This window comes from Lissotriton helveticus, chromosome 4_1 (assembly GCF_964261635.1).
Source record: "Lissotriton helveticus chromosome 4_1, aLisHel1.1, whole genome shotgun sequence".
Lineage (NCBI taxonomy): Eukaryota > Metazoa > Chordata > Amphibia > Caudata > Salamandridae > Lissotriton > Lissotriton helveticus.
This window is the reverse complement of record NC_136063.1, coordinates 2,076,040,962-2,076,062,304: the sequence shown is the minus strand read 5'-3', so window position 1 is coordinate 2,076,062,304 and position 21,343 is coordinate 2,076,040,962. Positions and strand designations below refer to the sequence as shown.

The following is a 21,343-nucleotide window of genomic DNA, read 5'->3' as shown; positions in this document are numbered from 1 at the left end:
CTGTGTGCGTGAGTCTGCGTCTGTGAGTGTCTCTTCCGTGCCAGTGTTTGGCTTGCCCTCACCCATACTATGCGGGGAGGAGGTGGGCAGAGGCCCTATGAGTGGAGGGGACAAGGGGGTGCTAGGCCTACACACTGGTCGCCCCTGCTTCTGCTCTCACTCGAGGTCTCGTAGTCAGTCCGACCCCGCTCCTTCCTTTGGTTCGCTTGGGCTACCCCCTGTTCTGATCTGTCTCACCCTTTACTTTTGCTCCAATCTCCTCCTCTGTCTCCTTCCCTCTCCAGCCCATATTCCCCACTCTTGACTCTACTGCACCCCCGCCCCCCACCCCGTTTCCTTTTTCTCCTTCGACGCTCCTTCACACCCCCCACCCCCGCCCCCTCTAATGTCCCGCTCGTCTTCGCCCCTATAATCTTTTCTCGTTCCCCTCTGCTCTTCTGCCCTTGGTGCATACCTCTCCTCCACTGCCCTAGCCCCCTCTCCCCACCCCTGTCCCCTCACTGTCAGCCTCCGCTCTCCTGCCAGGGCCACTCTTTTACTACTTCTATCTCTCCCGCACCACTCCCTGCCCCGACTCTACTCTCCCCCGTCTGTGCCTTCTGCCACCCTCTACTCTCCCCCGTCTGTGCTCCCTGCCACCCTCTCTGCTCTCCCCATCTGTGCCCCTGCCACCCTCTGCTCTCCCCGTCTGTGCCCCCTGCCACCCTCTCTGCTCTCCCCATCTGTGCCCCCTGCCACCCTCTGCTCTCCCCATCTGTGCCACCCTCTGATCTCCCGTGTCTGTGCCCCCTGCCACCCTCTGCTCTCCCCCGTCTGTGCCCCCTGCCACCCTCTGCTCTCCCCGCCTGTGCCCCCTGCCACACTCTCTGCTCTCCCCATCTGTGCCCATTGCCACCCTCTACTCTCCCCCATCTGTGCCCCCTGCCACCCTCTCTGCTCTCCCCATCTGTGCCCCTGCCACCCTCTGCTCTCCCCCGTCTGTGCCCCCTGCCACCCTCTGCTCTCCCCTTCTGTGCCCCCTGCCACCCTCTCTGCTCTCCCTATCTGTGCCCCCTGCCCTCTGCTCTCCCCATCTGTGCCCTCTGCCACCATCTGCTCTCCCGCGTCTGTGCCCCCTGCCACCCTCTGCTCTCCCCCGTCTGTGCCCCCTGCCACCCTCTGCTCTCCCCCATCTGTGCCCCCTGCCACGCTCTGCTCTACCCGGTCTGTGCCACCTACCACCCTCTCTGCTCTCCCCCATCTGTGCCCCCTGCCACCCTCTCTGCTCTCCCCATCTGTGCCCCCTGCCAACCTCTGCTCTCCCCCACCTGTGCCCCCTGCCACCCTCTGCTCCCGCCGTCTGTGCCCCCCTGCCACCCTCTCTGCTCTCCCACATCTGTGCCCCCTGCCACCCTCTGCTCTCCCCCGTCTGTGCCCCCTACCACCCTCTCTGCTCACCCCCATCTGTGCCCCCTGCCACCCTCTCTGCTTTCCCCCATCTGTGCCCCCTGCCACCCTTTCTGCTCTCCCCCATCTGTGCCCCCTGCCACGCTCTGCTCTCCCCGGTCTGTGCCCCCTACCACCCTCTCTGCTCTCCCCCATCTGTGCCCCCTGCCACCCTCTCTGCTCTCCCCCATCTGTGCCCACTGCCACCCTCTGCTCTTCCCCATCTGTGCCCCCTGCCACCCTCTGCTCCCCCCGTCTGTGCCTCTCTGCTCTCCCACATCTGTGCCCCATGCCACCCTCTGCTCTCCCCCGACTGTGCCCCCACCACCCTCTCTGCTCACCCCCATCTGTGCCCCCTGCCACCCTCTCTGCTCTCCCCCGTCTGTGCCCTCTGCCACCCTCTCTGCTCTCCCCCGTCTGCTCTCCCCCGTCTGTGCCCCCTGCCACCCTCTCTGCTCTCCCCCGTCTGTGCCCCCTGCCACCCTCTCTGCTTTCCCTCCTGGAGTTCGAGCACCGCCTTCCCTGGCCCGTCTCTGTCTGCTCGTCACGCATCTCCTACTCACTGCTACCCTACTCCGAGTCCTACTCTGGCCGCCTCTGGTCTCCCAGTCCCCGCCACTGCCTCTTCCCGCCGTGCTCACGTCGAGAGCCCACCCTCTGCCCGGCTCCTGCCCATCCTTCCCGTCCCCAGTGACCGCTCGCCTCCCTGTCTGTCCTCAAGTGAACGCTCCCGTCTGTTTTTGCCCCGACTGTTCTGGTCTCCTCTGTCTGCTTCTACCCTTCCCTACCCTTCTCTCTTCGTTCCATTAATGTCCTGCCCTCCGCCTCTAGCTTCCATTCTGTCAAATTATACCCATCTCCCTCCTTCCACCATCATTTGGTCGGCCGTATGCCCCCATTCCACGCTGCCTGCTTCAGCCACCCTCTGCCTGATAACATCTTGGGATCACACCCTCTTTATCTCTGCCTGCTTCCACCGTGCCCCCCTCGTCTGCCTGCTTCCGTCCCACGCTTCCCTGCTGCACAGACAGCGCCCGTTCATCCCCGCCCGTTCAATCTTCTCCGTCCTCCCCTGTCAGTACACATCCCTTTCTCTCTTCTGCCGTTCCTACCCTTCTTGCCCACCTCTGTCTCATCCCAGCACATCCTCTCCCCGCCTGTACTGCCCCTCGCGCGCCGGTCCCCACCCTTTGCCCCCTTTGCCCCTCTGCCTCTCTCCTCCTCTGCTCCATCGCTGCCTCACCCTGGCAGCAGCTGGTCGGATCTGAAGGCGCCACCGGTGCCTGACAGACTTCTGCTCGCTGCTTCTTCACCCCCTCCGTCTTCTCTCTCCTCTTCCGTGAGGTGGGCTCGCCTGCCTCTCTCGTCCCTCCCCCGCGCCCCCATCGCATTTGGCGCAGATGGTACAGTCTGGGAGCTCTGGCTCTGCGCTGAGAGGGGCGAAGAGCGGCTTCTGCCTCTGGAGCTGGAGGAGGACGAGGCGCGCGGCAGAGGCGGCAGCATCAGGACCAGCATCTGCCTGCGGGAGCGGACTCAGCATCCCTCGACCAGGGGCGGCGAACCGCCGGCAGGGGCGGCGCGGCAGCTGGCTGCAAGGAGGCGACGGCAGGGTGTGAGTGCTTGCACAGGCAGGTACCAGCCTGCAGGGACAGAGTGCCAGCCTGCAGGGACAGAGTGCCAGCCTGCAGGGACGGAGCACCAGCCTGCAGGGACGGAGCACCAGCCTGCAGGGACGGGTCACCAGTCTGCAGGGACGGAGCACTATTCTGCAGGGGAATAACACCAGCCTGCAGGAGCACAGAGACAGCCGCCTGAGGACAACGCCAGCAGGGGGCTTCAAGGGGGCAGCACCAGAATGCGTGGATACAGCACACACCTGCATGCACTGGGCAGCATTCTGCACGGATTAAACTTCAGCTTGTAGGGACCGAGCCTCAGCCTGCAGGAGCCCAGCCTCAGCCTGCAGGAGCCGAGCATGAGCCCGCAGGAGTAGAGCATCAGCCTGCAGAAGCCGAGCACCAGCCCGCAGGAGCCGAGCATGAGCCCGCAGGAGTAGAGCATCAGCCTGCAGGAGCCGAGCATCAGCCCGCAGGAGTAGAGCATCAGCCTGCAGGGACCCAGCACCATCCCGCAGGTACCTTATCCCACCAGCAGGTTGCAAGGAGACACTGCCACTCTGGGAAGAAAGAGCAGCGGGGCTTGCAGGGACCCGGAGTTAGTCTGCAGGGCATGGCGCCAGCCTTCCGGGACAGTGGACTAACTTGCCTGGACCAATCAGCAGTCTGCAGGGACTCAGATCCGGGCAGCCCGTGAGAGGAAGCCCTGTCCCGCAGGAAGGGAGAGCAGCCGCCAGGGAGTCGCAGCATCTCCTGCAGGGACCGAGCAGGCGCCCGCAGTGACGGAGAGCCAGCCTGCGCAGGCACGCTCGCCTGCGGGCGCAGATCACTGGTGGCATCCGGCTGCTGGGGCGCGCTGGCAGAGCGCACACCAGCTGCACGGGGGTAGGCACCGGCGCCCGCCAGCATCACGTACTCTGCTCGCAGCTTGCAGGATGCACCCCTGTGCTGGGCCGCGGGGGCGCTGAGGATCCTAGTTTGTCTATAAACGTGAAGGAGAGCGGTGGCAAGGGGCACCGAGCCCGGACCATGGCAGCACCTGGGCGCCTGCCTCAGGGCGCCTGGAAGCCGCGGTGGAGCGGCGCGCTCTGCTGAACAGGTAGGTGTGTCGGTCTTTGTGGGTGCGGCGCGGCATGGGGTGCTGTGGGGCTCCTAACCAGGCGGTGGAGGGGGGCACTGAGGGACGGGCCCCCTGCGGGTGTCATAAGGTGGCTCGGTGCGGTGAGATGTAACAAGTGAGACAGGCGCTTCTCATGGGGCGCCACGCGCGGGTGTGAATCTCCGAGCACTGAGTGTTCGTGGGCGCGAGGGCGAGGAGCGCTGGACAGATGTGGTGCTGAGGAGACGGCTGGTGCGGGTGATCCTTTGGGGATACGGTGTACCCGCGTGGATATATGCAGGGATGTTGGAATGGAAGACTGTGCGACTGTGCATAAGAATGCTTCTGAAGACACATGCTGGTAAGCAACTATTTATATTCCTGACGTTTTATAAAGCGCGAACAAGACCCAGTAGACATCACAGCGCTTTACAGAGAACAGTTTCCAACTCCATACACGCAGTTTATGTAAGGACAATACCAAAGGTTGCACTAAAAAGCCCTCACATAAGATCAAAATACACGTTAAGGAGCAGTCACTGTACATATATATAGCAGAATTCGCATCAGGTATCTTTGCTTTCATGATTTTACACCGACCAGTTTTTGAATTGAAGCAGAAAAAATGCTCTGCCGATTGCCACGTGTAAGCAGAGGTGTAGGTGTGTGTGTGGCCAGCGTGCACGGCTGTGGTCCGGGCCGTGCACTCGTGTGATCCCGAGGGGGTGCGGTGTGCATGCAGTGGTGTAAGGCTGAGGTATGTTTTGGTATGAGTGTGTGTGGCCACCGTGCACGGCTGTGGTACGGGCCGTGCACTCGTGTGATCCCGAGGGGTGCGGGTGCATACAGTAGTGCATGGCCGAGCAGACACCCTGTGGTATCCCAGAATGGCTGCTTGTGGCCACCGTGTGCTTCTGAGAGGACAGATCGTACTCCGTGTGAGCATAATCAGTGATAGGACAGTGAGTGAAGGTGTGATGCCGCTCACAGGTGTGTGTGTGTGTGGGGGGTGGGGGAGGGGTGCAATGGGGCAGGGGCCCTTTCTGCTCGAGTGGACGATTTACAATCTGTTGTGAACGGAAAGGAAACACAGCTGGTTATTCTGAAAGGAGCCCGCGGAGTGCGCGCGGGAGTATGAAATGTGCTGGTGTGATAGACGCGCTGCCCTCTCATGGTCTGACTAGGATGTGAGGGGCACTGGCTGGCCACTGGTGCAAGGCACCTGACTGTGAAGCCCAAGGCACGTGGACCTACTGGTGGTCTCCGGCGTGGAGCTGCGCTCACACTCAGACAGTGTCCACGAGTGAATCTAGTGCTGCTGCCGAAGGGCCACGGGGTGAGTGTGCGGCGGTCCCGTGCACAAGGCGGCACGGTGCACGAGGCGGCCCGTGTGATCGCGAGGAGACGGTCGCACTTCATGTCCTCGTGCGCGACGAGGAAATGAAGAGCGGCCGCCGATAAGACGGAGTGCGCGATGCTGGCGCGGGCGGCGATGGTGTGACTTGGGCTGAAGGAGTAACACTGTGTGATTGTGAAGGGATTGTTGAGTGCACTGCATGCTGTGGATGCTGCTGCTGAACGAGTGAGCTGTGGTCGAAGTGACAACATTGTGCTGGCTGAGAGTGCTGAAGGGTCGCAGAGTGCGTGCATCTATTCGGGTTGAATATTTTCAGAAGCCAACACGCTGATCCGGTCACACTGTACCCCTGCATGTTGTGTTATCAGCATGTAATAAAGTGTAAACAGCTCACCCCATCCGGAGTAACCCGGCGCTAAATCCCGATACAGAGAAGACCAATAGCAGTCACAACCAAAAGTAAGACTGACTAGTTAAAATAACCAGGGGTTTAGCAACTTTCTAACAGTAAATGTGTGGCAAGGGGGGACTTATTCCAGTGCTCAGGTACGGAAAAAGACCGTTCTCCGTTTCGAGTAGTCCTAATGTGGTGGGGGTGTCCATGTCAGAAGATCTGAGTCACCCAGCTGGCTGGTAACACCTGATTCTTGTACGTAGGTAAACTGGACCCTCGCCGGACAAGGCTCTGTGAGCGAGGCAAAGAAGCTTTAAAATACAGCAGTAAGTCACAGGTAGCCAATAAAGGGATTTTAGAACCGGACCTGCCCAGGTGCCAGATGGAAGATGCTACACCATGTGAGCAGCTGTATACTGGAGTATTTGCAGGCGCAACATCACACACTCATTTACAGAGGCCAAGGTGATTGGTTAGAAGAGCCTAAGTGATGGTCTTTCTACATTTCAGGAGTCAGTAGAGGACCTTCCAGAGTAAAGAAAATATTCCAGAAACAAGTATTGCAGATTGCAGTAACTTGGCTTGCCCTGTTAAAGATACTCATTCAGCAGAACAACAAGATTCTTTCCTCCTTTTGGGGGGCAGGGAGGAGTGCCCAGTTCCATGGGCAACCAATCATCGGACCAGGTCTGAGTGCTTTGCCGAATAATAGAATTTCAGGTTTGCCCCCGTTAAGTTGAAGACAGCTCCGCTTCATCCAAGATGCCACAACACGCAGGCAGTCACAGTACCTGGCTGTTGTTGCTTCCTGGTTTTCTCCAATCAATCCCACCAACTACGTGTCGTCAGTATATCACAGAATATCCAGACCGAGAGAGCGGACAACCTGTGCCAATGGGGCCCCATAGATATTAAAGAGGGTGAGCCTCTGAGTTACTGACAATGGTGCATTCTGCTCCTGTGTAATAGTGCAGATGACATCACGTGTTCCTGTGTGATGTTTAATATGACGCATGCCACTGCAGTGGGATTCTGAAGATGGGGCTTTGCTGCAGCTCAGGTTTGAAGATGGCACCTGCTGTTTCTGAGTGACAGTGAAGATGGCCCATCATGTTTCTTTGTGGCAATGAAGTTAGTACACGGTGTTCCAGTGCGATATAGAAGATGGAACACTGTGGTTCACGTATTGATGAAGATGGCACATGGTGCTCTTGTATGATAAACAGTGTGGCCCATTGTGCGCATGAGTGACAATGAAGATTGCACATGGTGCTAATGTGTGATATATAGGACGGCTCAATGTGCTCCTCTGTAATAGTGAATGATGCACATTGTACTTCTGAGTGATAATGAAGGTGGCACATGGTGTGCCTGTATGATAACTTTGCTGTCCCATCGTAGACCTATGTGATAATGAAGATGGCACATGGTGTATCTGAATGATACCTTTGATGGCCCATCGTAGACCTATGTGATAATGAAGATGTCACATGGTGTACCTGTATGATACCTTTGATTGCCCATCGTAGACCTATGTGATAATGAAGATGGCACATGGTGTACCTGCATGATACCTCTGATGGCCCATCGTAGACCTGAATGATAATGAAGATGGCACATGGTGCTAATGTTTTAAACCTAGGATTGCCAATTGTGCTCCCATATGATAATAACATATCATACTGTGTTCCTGTACGTGTTGAAAATGGTGTATCATGCACCAGTATGATATGGAAGAAGGCATACTGTTATAAAGCCTGGAAAAGAAGATGGCACATTGTGTTCCCCTGTGAGACTGAAAGTGCCACAGTGTGCATCAGAACGACATTGAAGATGGCACATTGTGCCCATGTAAGAAGCTGAAGATGGCATGGTGTGCTGAAGTGTGATACTGTCTCAAACTGAAGATAAAAGACCTGCCCGGATGGGCTACTGTAACCGTCCTTTTAGGCTTTGGAATGATGCTGAAAATGGCACAGTGTGGTCTGTGGTGTGATCATAATGATGGCATAATATGCTTTTGAGCGATACTCAAAATGGCCCACAATGCTCACGTGTATCACCTATAACACTTTGTGCTCATGCGTGATATTGATTATGGCGCTCTTTGGTCCTGTGTGGTACAGAATATCAAACTCTGTGCTCTTGGGTGAAACTGAATATAATTCATGTTCTGGTGTGATATTGAACGTTGATGAAGCCATCACCGCTAGCATTCCAGCTCATCTTACAGGCACGCTCACCATCTCCAGTGGTTCTTGGTGCACTGGCAGCGCGGACACCATAAAACTGCAGACTAGGAGGTGTAAAACATAAAAAACAAGGCAGCAGGCCTTTTCCATCTATACACTCTGGATCTGGAACAACATCCTCATATCTATCAAGACTGCCCTCAATGTTGCTCCAGTCTAGTAAAGACTTGAAGACGCACATCTTTAAACAACACTATATCCCAATGCATTAACCATCCACAAACCAGCTACCTTTCCTATAACTCATTGATTTTATGCTTGTTTGTGACCCTATACAGTGCCTCGCTGCCTTTGGGCTACGTCTTTGCTATAGAAATACCACATACATTTACCCACTTTTGCATTGATTATGCCACACTGCGCTCTTTCATGATACCGAACATACAACACTGTGCTTTTGTGCACTATTCTGGTGTGATTTTGAATATAAAGCACTGCTCTGGCTGATACTGAAGGTGGCTCACTTGCGTGTGATAGTGAACATGGGTTTGCGTGCTCTAGCATTATTGAAAATATGCCACACTTGTTTGTGTGACACTTTACACTGATTTGACACTCAAGATGGCACATTGTGCCCGGCCAGGTGTTGTACTGAAGAAGGAATGTTGTGCTTTAGTGTAATAGACAAGATTGAAAACTCTGCTCGTGTCTGATACTGAAGAGGGCACACTGCACTGATTTGACACTGAAATGACATACAATGCACCAGTGTAATTCTGAAGATGTCACGCTAATTGTTGAGCATAATATTGATGATGTCATGCTGTACTGTTGCATGCTGTGATTGAGTTTATTAGTAAATATTTGCATTATGCTCTGATCTAATGCTGACGTTTCTGTTTCAGTGTTTTAGTATGATGCTAAAGATTTCAAGTTGTATATGCTGGTGATTCAATATACTGCAGTATACTTGGAAGTAGTACTGAAGGTTGCACACGTTAATGGCATGTTATAGGAGTGTGTGTAATTTGCTTTTGTGTAATTGCACAACATTTCTGCAAAACAGTGTGAAATGACATGCAATGTAAAAACTGGCATTTGGAACATAATTTAGCTAAAAATGTGTTCTTGTATAAACTTTGGAGAGAGGCAGTGCCTAATTTGAGCCAGTGGTTTCTGGTGCTCGGCACCTGCACTTAATTATCAACACTGGTGCTTGTCACACTATGCCACAAGGTGGTGCTGTCTGGCTAATTTGTTAATTTAGAGATGACCACAACAACAGTTAATTATTAATTCAATATACAATAAAAATGACTATTACCTGCCTCCCAAGACATTCTTATAGCGTTGTTGACCTGAAATAGTACGAATTGTCACACTTGTAGGAGTGTGATGTTTAATAGGTGTGTTGTTACTATCATGGGTAGCATGGCAGTGGCAATGTGTGGTGAAAGCTACAGTGGGCTCCTGATGAGAGCCCTGGCACTCATTATTATTATTTTTTTTTACAAATTAAGCACTGGACGGAGGATACATTTTGCATTCAAAATAGTGATAAAAAACAAAAGCAACGCACACAACAGCTGCTTGTGCTCTGTTGTTCATGTTGTTCCAGTGCATATGCTGTTAATTTTTACTATGAACAACATGTAATTACATGATGTAGCTTGTTAGTGTAATTTCACATAACAAGAGTAACATAAAATTACACTAGTTACACTGGCAAAACACACATTTCAATCATGCCTGGTATGTTACGAAAGAGGCCACCTGCTCATGTGTGAAACTATACATGGCGCACTGTGTTGCCATGAAATACTGAAGATGGCATGGTGTGCTGGGATATGGTACTGAAGACAGCAATGTGTATTCAAGTGTTGGTTTTGAAGCTGGTATGCCAGCCGGCTTCCAGTATTGCAGAGGGCACTGTGCTTATGAGGACAATAAAGTGAGTGCCCGTTGATCAGTTTTTATATTAAGTGGTCACCGCTGTTTGATGTAATCCCATCAGGGACGCGTGGTGAGCGGTGTGCCATGGGGAGCAATAACATGCCGGTAGTATTCTGTGCCAGGGGCGAGATAGTATGAACATGGGATAAAGGTTACGTAAATTACAATATATTGTGATGCTGGAAATGGGAACGGGTCGTCAGCCGGTGCTAAAGAGGAGGCAGGGTGGCACTGCATTTGGGGAGCTTTTGAAGTGGGGTAAGCGGATAATTGTTGAGGGCTAATGCTATAGATCAATTAATCAATCAATCAGCATTTGCAACTCTGTCTCCTCTGGGGGTATCTGGGAGCTGCGTCTCTGTCGAAGAGCCAGGTATTGAGTCTCTTTTTAAAGTCTGCCAGAGAGGGTGCCGTACAGGGCTGGAGGGAATGGTTGTTCCAGGTCTCGGCTGCGATGTAGACAGAGGGGCCGCCTCTGCGGGTGCAGAAGGGTGTGCGAGTGAAGAGGAGCATAGGTGTCTGGCTGGTTGGTGGAAGTTCAGCTGATGATTGAGGTATGCAGGTCCTAGCTCGTGGAGGGCTTTGTAGGTATGCATGAGCATCTTGAATAGACATAGACATAGGTTCACCGTGCTTGGTCTGATTCTGAATAGGACACACCACTATACTCTGCTTAGTGGAATCCTAGCCAAGGGCAGTGTGACATGCTGTCTGGTGTTATGCTATAAAGAGGCTTTTCGGTAGGACTTTAGTGAAATCCTATAAACCTGTGAATTGCACAATATAGCTAGATTGATGATGAAGAGGGAGCAGTCTGGCCTTGTGATATGTTTTATGCAAGTTATGAACGTTGGGGTACATTGCTTTCCCTAATGACACAAGGAAGATGGGACACTGGACTTGGTGTTATGTTAAAAGGAAAGATGGGACATTGTGCATGGCATTATACTAAGGATGGGCAGTGGGCATTCTGGTTAATGTGACACTATGGAGGGCCACGGTGCATGGTAACATGATAAGGGTCGGCATTTGGGCATGATGCTGGCTGTACTATGGAAGGGGTGGCGTGACACTGAAAAGGGTATGAAGCTAAAGTTGTAAATAGCGGGGCTCTGTGTTTGGGTTTCTACACAATGTGGTAGAGCACTGTGCTTGGTGTGTTGCTGAAGAGGGGGTAACTGAGCTAGTGGTGCTATTAAAGCAACAACGACTTTCTGCACCATGGAGTGATGTATGTTAATGCATTTACCTGAGGACTGCAATCTTGTGTTCCAGTGAAATCTTTTGCCCAGGTCCAATGAATGACTAAACTCTTAAGGTCGTATTTGCTCGTTTGTAACATAATGTGACAATCACATTTGCTTTGTAAGGATGAAAACACAGTGTAGTCATCTCTTCTAAGACTGGCATGCTGCTAGTGTCCCCCTCCACTGGCGCACAGACTCACACCACGGTGCAGTGGTGAAGTGTGCTGTCCAGCACTGGGTCTGCATTGGAAGCCTATCCTTTCAGTATACATTTCTATGCCTAGACTAACTCAGAAGCATCCCTGGCATCAGATGTATGTGTGCACTGGAGCACACGTGTATTGTGTAGATGTGTTGACAAACACATTTCCCCTGGTTAATGCCTGTTTCTAGGCTGTGTTTGTTTCTGATGCAAAGCTTTCTGTGTCTATCTTTTGTAGACTAGGCTTTGCGTTAACACCTATGGGAATTTGTGCTGATTCACGCAAGTAACGCCCCTTTGACATGAAACAACACAAGGCAGCACAAATGTGTTTTGCGCTAAAAAAAAGGGCGCCTTTTGAATAGTAAATGCACACTAAGATTTTGCACCCCTTTGTATTGCTTTGCACAAGAGCAAACCGTTGGTAAATCTGGGCCTTAGTTTTGACTGTTGGGTAAGGACCTGGCGTTTGATGGGTTACATTGCGGATTGAACTATGAAGTGTTTCTTTTCGTTTTTTTGTGGGTGGAATATGTTTGCACACGTGCACAAATGTACCATTTACAAATGCAAGGTGAGATTTCACTGATCTACTATTAAAAAAACTCGTTTCTCGTATTGAGGGACATACAAGGAGTGATTATGCAAGTAGACGCTTCTACTTGGTGATGCGAAAAGTATACAATGCAACGGGTGTGTTTGTAGAGATGTGGAAAGCTGGAACCAGGGCCTTGCAGTATAATACATACGTTGCCCCCGTTTGCACAGGCAGGTGAAGGGTTTCGAATCTGCCTGAGCAGGATGAGGGGTTGATTCGAGCACAGACCGACTACCAACTGGTGGGCAGGGCAGCGGGCAGAGACCCCCCATAGTTCTCTGTCCGTGGGGTTCTCAGACGGCTCCTGTAATCAGATCTTTAAACCGTGAACGAGGGCTTCTGTGCACGTACCGAGCGTGGTTGGTCATGAGGGAACCACCGTCCAAAAGCGCGTGGCGACAACCGGAATAAAGGGGGCGCCACATACCCAACACAATTTCCACACCTCCACGCGGAGTCATTCCGGGAGTTTCTTACGTTCAATAGCCTGATTGCTGCTGACGAGGATGAACAGAACGAATGCCCGCAGTGAAGGAACTTGGACACTCAAGGCGCTGCACAGGTGAGCTGCTGAGTCACCGGAACCGCCAGGTGCGAGGGTCGAATTTTGCTGACTCGGTACACCGGTGCACAGCGGGACACTGCCGGCCTCTCCCCAGCCTGGCTTTATGAAAGGCAGAGCTGGTCCATGTGCAGCGCGCTGCCCCGCGGGCTGCGCTGTGTGGGGGGCCGTGGAAGCAATCACTGTAAACAGGGCCTCACGTGAGCTGTCCCGTGCCTCTGGCGTTAGTGCGGCCGCTTAAAGCCTCGCTGGGGCAGGGGGATGGGGAGATACTTTCCACGGGTTACATAGGTGAACACAGCACTCAACGTTTTAGGACAGCAGCGTGGTGCTGCTGTGAATGGGGGTGGCAGATGGTCAGAGAGAGGCGCTGTCCTTCAGCACCCGGTGGCTGAGGCGTCTACGGCTGAGCATGGGCGGAAGCCGCCGCCTAGGGGGCTCAAGTCTGCCAGTACGGTTGACATCAGTGCAATGTACCCGTGCTAGGGGCGGCAGCGCGGCCCTAGGAGACAGAGCCGCTCGTAGCTAGATAAGAAAAGACTCATTGAGAGCAGTCAGCACCGGACGCCGAGCCCAGCTACGGTAGAGCCTGTGAAAGTAGCGCTGCGCGGTGGGCTCCAATGCTGGGGGCGCTCAATGACCCTGGGACACAGCAGCTCGGCCTGTGAATTCCCACCCATTGCAGAGCCTGTGGAAGTAGCGCTGCGAGGTGGGCTCCAATGCTGGGATCGCCTAATGACCCTGGGACACGGCAGCTCGGCCTGTGAATTCCCACCCAGGGCAGAACCTGTGGAAGTGGCGCTGCACTCGGATGCTCAGTTAGTCTGGATGTAAATGGGCATTAAATCAGCTGCCCAAACTTCAGAAAACACTTTCACCAACTCTGTCCTTATTCCCAGGGCTCGAGTCGGGGTACCACGCGGGTGCATCGGTGAAAGGCAAGTCGGCATGAATGCACATGCGCTGCAGCTGCTGTGCGGGGCTGCGGGCACCGGTGCGCCCTAAAGCAGCACGCACACCCTGCATGACCTGCTTCGAAATTTGGAAGTAACATGTTCGGGCGACGTCCCCTTGTAAATGAACAGAACCATGAGCGGAACTCCGTGGAGGGGAGGGGGGGAAGTGTGGGGGAGGGGGGGACTATTCGGCACGGAATGTATTGTATCTGAACACAACAGAATCGCTTATCAATTCAGCTGTGACTATTGTACTTTCAAGTGAGTTAATATACTATGTTTTTTTCTTAATCTTGAATAGCCAATCATACCGTCCACATTGCAGCTGCAGGCCCCACTTTACAGAATGCCCAGTGCAAAACAATACATTTCAAGTATATGTTTCACCTAAAGTTCACATGAAAATGTCGCCGTCCTGACCCTCTCAGGCTTTTCTTTCACCAGTTCATAAACACGTTTTTAATATCGTACAGGGTGCCTCAGAATACAATAAAACGCCCCCTGTCAGGGCTGTCAGTGTAATATCACCACATTTCATCCTGGGAGTTTGTTGACTATGGCTGTGTGGTGTTTGTCAGTCTATCCATCTTGAGTTAACGACAGGTCCCACGCACAGCAACCCCGTGAACAACAACTGCAGCGCGGCGCTCCCTCTGGCCTTGAGTAAAGCGAAGTGCCCGGAGCGCCATCTTTCACTCGCGCGCCCTGTCACCCCGTGCCATTCAAGATATATCTCGCCATATTGAAGCGGCCTATGGTGTGCACGTGGCGTGCCTTCCTATGGGACCGAGGGCGAGAATTGAGTGTCATACCACGGTTTGTGACACACCTTCTGTGCCCTGAAGTGCAGGCAACAAAACATTTGCGCAGTCATTGTGGAAACAGAACAAGCTTTATGTGCGAACAGACGCCTGGGATCAGCCAGGGCACACCTTGTCTACCAATGAGCCTCCAGACATTAAAAAAACATCAAGGTAGACCTCTGGGCGTCCAGAGACCCAGGGATTTTATATATTTGGAATTCAGAGGAGAACCAGGCTAGCATCTTTTAAGGAAAATCTGAAAACGGAACTGCTCCAGTAAGCATTCAATTCAACTCAAAAACTTTATTCGAATATGAGTGTATTCGTAAAAGTGCAATACAGTGTGAAAAACATATAATATAGATACTATCATTTAAAACACAGTATGCATTCGATTGCACTCCACTCTGCCATGGGATTTAAAGAATTTCAGAACAGGAATCTCCTCCCACTGATAAGGACTCTAATGTCTCCTGTCTGTATGTTATCTTTGTTTATAACTAACGCGTTGAAGTAACCAGAGGGAGGCATGTAGCGCTTTATTAAAATTCTAAATGGATAGGACATCTAGGCAGCAGCTTGTAGTAAAGCAGATGGCAATCCTTGATTGGAAAATTGCAGAGAAAATACAAAAAACAGTATGCAAAATGTCCTTGTTTGAAGTGCCAAAAAATGAACAAACCCCCTCGTGTGTGACTAAAGTTCTGTTCCCAAGTTCAGGCGTTTGTGGAAATGACCCATGGATGACTTAGGGTACCGTCTCACCGAGGACGCGCTGAAGCAGCATCACTTTGGAGCACCTTGCTTAAGACCACATTACTGCCTGCTCAAAGGATGCCTTAAGCTCCCTGTGAGGAACTTCTTTCAGTTGGGCGCGCATCATTTGGTAACTTAGAGCCCTTATAGCATGCTGACTTTAATGATTGCCATTATATATACTGAATATTTAAATCCTCATTTTCCGTAGAGTTGTTAGTTGATAAGTTGTGAACACTTGGAGGAAATTGCCTTTTAATGCGGCTCCTGTTCAGCTTGCAGAATCCGGTGCCTGTTTATGACCCGTGAAGCCGAATATGAAAAGCGGATCTGTGCAGGCTGAGACACAAATCACGCACTGCCTTCTAACCTATCCGTTTAGACTCATTGTAAAGATACACATTTAGTAATGAAACACATTTCAGGATTTTTTAAACAGAAAAAAATAAACTTTTTCTGCCCTTTGTAAGTTCATTTGTTTAAAGAGCAGCTTTGTTGCGTTTCTTAAAGAGGCATATATGATGCTGCTCCTCCTTGCCACAAGAAGATTCTTCCTCTCCCTTAAAGGTGGATTGATGTTCGCCTATGCACACATTTCCTGTAGCCTTTAGCTTTAGACATCTTTAGTATCCCTTCATTTATTAAGTGAGCCTCTTTTTAAGGAAAGATCAATGGCCTTGTTTGCAGGAGATATACCACAGTGGTAAATTACCACTCAGCGACATTATCACTGCAATGGGTGGCATTGATGGCGTATTCAAATCCAATATCATCCAATATCATTGCTGGTTCCCAACTACCACGAACAGGGGTTTGAAGTACAATGAAAGGAGTAGGCCCCTAAAGTGAAAGACATCCCACTGCAATAAATCACCCCAGAGTGTAGTGACTGGGCCTATTTGCCATTTTAGGCAGGGGGCATGACAATGCTTAATTTGTAAAATAATACAAGTGCCAGGGCTCTGGTCAGTAGTCCACTGCAGCTTGCACCACAGATCGCCCTTGCCATGCAGCCAATGACAGTAACAACACAACTACAAACAATCACATTCCTACATGAGTGACAATCCGGAATATTTCATGCCCCCGAATCTATAAGAATGGTATCAACAGCTGGTATTAACTATTTTCAGTGTATATTGAATCAATATTTAAGTGTTGTTGAGGTCATCTTTAAATTAGCCAGACAGCGTCACCTTGTGGCAGACTGTCGCAAGCACCGGTATTGGCAATTAAGTGCCTGGTGCCGAGAAGCAGAAACCACCGCTCAAATTAAGCACAGGGTCATTTGTTGCACTGACATCTCTAGAGCAAAATTGCATTACAATTTTATAGTCAGTTTTATAGTCAGTTTTTCATATTTATATCTATTACCATTTATTAATCTTGGTGTTTTATATAGAACCAGGACCCTGAAATTGATATGCTGTTTGTCTTAAGGTATTGCGAACACACAGAGAGACTAGCTGACAACATTAAATATGGTCAACTAAGGCAAGCATGGCGGGTCAAATGAATTGTGACCTTTTACCAGGATGTCACTGAAATGCTTCACACTTTAGGCAGTGTTTTTTCACAATCCCAGTTCATTATAGGAAATTATACATCAGGGAGTGAGCTACAAGAGCAGTCGTGCACTGTACATTCTCATAAATCCAGGAGCCATGCGCCCTCTGCGGCTTCTGCTTTTAGGACTGGCTTGATAGCACAGCTGTTTGCAAAACGCATGTTAGCAATTCTTTAAAATATACTTAGAGGGGTTTTTTGCTCCATCCAGACTAGTACCCCTCTCTCACCTCCTGCTATTGACTGGTTGGTGTAGGCTCCGCTCTCCTGGAAGTACTTTCATTGAAATGCATGAGAGACTATTTCACATCTGAAATCATCACATTGGTTGTCAAACTTAATTCATTAGATCCTATATGAATTATATGTAATGAGCAATCCATACTTATTATTTCCCTGCCCGCATTAGCAGAGCCTTCATGGCAGGTGTTAAAGGGGAAACATCCTTTACAACGCAACTTTTACCACGCAGTGCCTTTACGATGCAACTTTTACAATGCAAACCATTACAACGCATTGTGCTGGGGGGTGCTCTAGGATAGGGAATACATTTAATTTACCATCCAACACCTTCCCTACTATCCACGGGGACTGGAGTTGGAATAGTAAATTAAACTATTCACTATCCATCACCCCAAAGCGCTATGCGTTATAAAGGCATGTGTTGTAAATACCGCGTTGTAAAGGCATGCGTGGTAAAAGCATGCGTTGTAATGTCATACATCCGCGTTAAAGTGATACATAGTATTTGTGCTAACAACACAGGTAAATCATATTTGTGAATGTCTGTGTTTAAATGTGTTGGCACATTAAAACCAGGTGTGTTAACTTTTTCCAATGCTTGTTTTTATCTTTCCTTGGACTCATTTATTAAGCATGGATTTGCATCCCACACACCTGCAGTGCTCTCAAAGTCGCCCAAAGACATCCTTGTGCGTGTAGGAATGCTGCAGTTATTTTTGATGCTGTATCTAAAGGAACATCTTGCCCCCTCTTCATCACAGAAGTAGATTTGTACTTGCTAGAGTTGTTTAGCGCCCCCTGCAGACGGCATCTGCAGCCCAGCCCTGCCTTGTCCTAGAAGTTTCCCATGTTTGCTAAAGTAAAATGCCACAGAATAACTAGAATTTTCCTGTAAGGCCTGAGTCTGATTACGCTGCAGCCCCAGAAACTCCCTCAATCTCACTGTCACAGAAAGCTGAAGCAAATAGATTTTGTTCTACATGGCTCTAGCTTATTAGGAATAGCGGTCCTTGTTGGGTAAATCTTATTCACGTAGAACATCTGTATCAGGGCGCGTGAGGTAGGCGCTGGAAGACTGGCTCTGTGCCTGATGTTCATGGTATCCACTGAAGATAAATGTGCCGACACTGAGTTTACCTGAAACTGATTAACGTTGTCTGTAGCTAACCTATAACTCTAACATGGCTCCAGCTTTCTAGGACCTCAATTGGACACCCCTGATTTGCACAATCAGGTATACTTTACCTCTTGTTTGACCTGCTCTTAACTGCTTAGAAGTCTTGCAACATATAAATAAATAACATAGACCTGACTGGTCTAAGCACTTCTTGACTTCAATTTTCACGGATACTTTGCAGTTCACTGGGATCCAGAGTATAAACAGAGCACCACCAAGTGATATTTTCACTGATGACTGGGCACTTTACACCTACATTTGCACTGACTGAAAACTACAAAATAACATTTGCACTTATAGCCCAGAGCAGAGAACGGTACATGCCCCACTGGAAAGGTGAGTTCATCATGTCCAGGAAGTGCAGATACTGGTGCAAAAGTGCCCTTTCACCGTGTACATTATGTGTTCCATCTTCCATGCAGTTCATGTTAAACCGCCCCAACTTTAATCCTTTTTCAAATGTAGAATGGAATGTGATATGTGTTGTGTCGGCCTCCTTTATCTAAACCCATAGCTCGTTCAATCAATCAAAACCCAATTATTTTGACCTTGCCCCCTATTTACAAGGGAGGCGTAATTAGGAGGCAGCACCAGAGTTAAGACCAGGGAAAACCTAGTCTTACCCTGGTACAACGAGGAAAAATGTTTCATTACTCCTAGTTTTTGCTGTTTTTATGTGTGCTGCTTTGTGCAGCACACACAAAAACAGCAAAAGGGCAATGACTGTTTAGGTACAGGAAGGTCTCCCTTCCTGCACATAAACAATCATTTTTTTAAAATGCTGTTTGTTGCAGCACACATAGAAGATACAGAGCTGCATTTAAAATTGTTTATGTGCAGGAAGGTCCCCCTTTCCCTGCTTGCAGACACCTCTGCACTATGGTGCAAGGGTGCCTGTAATGGCACTAGGCTGCTAAGTGTAGTGCCATCGCAGGGGGAAACGCAGGGCTGCACCATATTCATGTAAATATGGTGCAGCCCTGCGTTTCTAAAGTGGCGGAGTGAGGAATTAAGCCAGAAAGGCTAACACCTCACTCTGCCACTTCCCTTGTACATATGCCCCTCAGTCCTCTTTCCAAAACGTGTAAATTCAGGGGTATTGATTTATAACCCGTGGTTCTATTAGGAAGAACAAAAGCACGAGAAACGTTATTTCCATTCCATGACCTTTGGAAGGCTCAGATCAATACAAAAATTGTACAGCACGTTGATATGGGGATTTTGTACATATTTTTGTAATCCCCAGCCGTATAAACAAACACTTTTGCTGCATTTCTCACAAAAAGCAGCTGGCAGACAGTTCATCATTGCCACTACATCAGCTCCTTACTGTTTGTTGTTAAGGTAGATCTGATTCACCCTTTGAGTAGTGTGCTATAATTATAACTATTTTGTGTATGTTTTAGTTCCACAGTTAATTTATTGAAGTAAGATATTTATTCGTGGGCTCGGGGGGATTGGGGGTTTGTTCCGTATCCCAGAAAAATAACCACTAAAAAATGACCATTCATTTGAGATGACAAGTTTGCTTGTGGTAGGGACTGTTGCACTAGTATTCCATATCACCGCCGGTGGTAATACCATCTATAACTCGCTGAGGCTTGAATGGGCAGTGAATAGGGCCCTGTGGCGATAACAATTCCCCCTGTCTTTACCCAAGTGTCTTTTCAAAGTGTCTACCCTGTTTTTAGGGCAGTGGAATCTTTCACTTTCATTTCAGTCATACATTTTAACACAGCTTATATTTCTGTGATGTTAAAATCAGTGGTAATTAACTTGTCCCCAGTGGTACCTAAACCACTCATGATAATCTGCAGTATTCCAGCGGTAATACAGCAGAGCAGATTTGAGCTGGAATGCAATAGTCTTCCTTGTAGAATGAGAGCTAACTCTGCCACCAACAGTATATTACATTAGCCACTAGAGGTCCAATTACCGGCAACTCCAGAATGAAGTCCTAACAGCCATAATTATCAGGGAAGGTCTACAATGAAAGGCACATGATACCCTTTAAGGCCAACACAGGCCATGCCTCTCTGAACAGCCGTATTCACTTCCACCAACCTTCCAGACACTTCAGTCTCTCACTAACACACATTCCACGCATACATAAAAGGCAGAGCAAGGGGACATATATGCTCATGTGTGGCCACTAAAGATGGGAACAACCTCCCAAAACACATCCGAGCTTTCTCTTCTCTTCTTGACTCTTACAGGAAGCTAAATACCTGGCTTGTCAAGTAAACCCCTCCACCCCCAAGGGCTGATCTTTCATCCCTGCTACAGAACGCCTAGAAACCCTCATGGCTAAGTATCACACTATAAAACCACTGATAACATAACATAACATAGGTCTCGCTCCTCAGTTTCAATATGACCCACAAGATGCTGTCAGGGAGCGAAGGCATGGTCTAGTGATTGCAGAGGTAACACTCAGCAAGGAGACAAGGCAAGGTAATACCAGGCTACTCAAAGTATAACTGAGGCCAGCACACAATACAGGACAGAAGATAGACAAGAACAAGCTATGATCAAAGTAAGAGCTGTACTGGTATATGAGCAAGAAGTCTCTTGGTAGCTTAAGGAAAGCTCTTTGGATTGACACAAGCAGATTTTTTATTTTATTTATTTATTTATTTTGAAAGTTTTATAGAGCGCGAACAAGACCCTTGTGGATATCAGAGCGCTTTACAATCAGTGAAGGACAGTTATGCAACAAAATAGCAACAGATAAGATGCGTAAACATAACATAAAATAAACAGTAACTCAAAACGTTAACAGATAGATAAAGTATATAGAAGAGGTATCGTTAGAGGTACTAGTAAACTAGAAGTTTACGGCTAGTTATGCAACAAAGTAGCGACAGGTAAAATGTGTGTACATAGCATAATGTAGACAGTAAATCAGAACAATAACCGGTATATCAAGTCTATAAAAGAGATATCGGTAGAGGTACTAGTGAACTCGTAGTTTCCTTAGATAGTGTTCATGTGAATTTTTCCATGAGAATCGCTTTTACTTCCTTTTTGAAGAGTGCCATAGATGTGGTAAGTCTGATTTCTGGGGGTATTGTGTTCCAGATCCTAGGAGCCATCCCTGAGAAGGATCGTTTATAGGTTTTCGTCTTGTTGAATCTGTGTGACTTCAATAATAGTTTTTCCGCACTTCTTGTGGATCTAGTACACCAGAGATAGTC

General features: G+C 49.5%; 1 protein-coding gene across 1 annotated transcript in view; it reads left to right on the top strand.

The window, feature by feature from the left end:
* The first annotated feature begins 4,031 nt into the window (after window positions 1–4,031).
* TENM1 (teneurin transmembrane protein 1) overlaps window positions 4,032–21,343 on the top strand; it is a 1,826,288-nt gene continuing 1,808,976 nt past the window's right edge. Inside the window, exon 1 of the mRNA XM_078688755.1 lies at window positions 4,032–4,140. The gene's annotated coding sequence lies outside the window, so the exon portion shown is untranslated. The remainder of the gene's footprint in view (window positions 4,141–21,343) is intronic.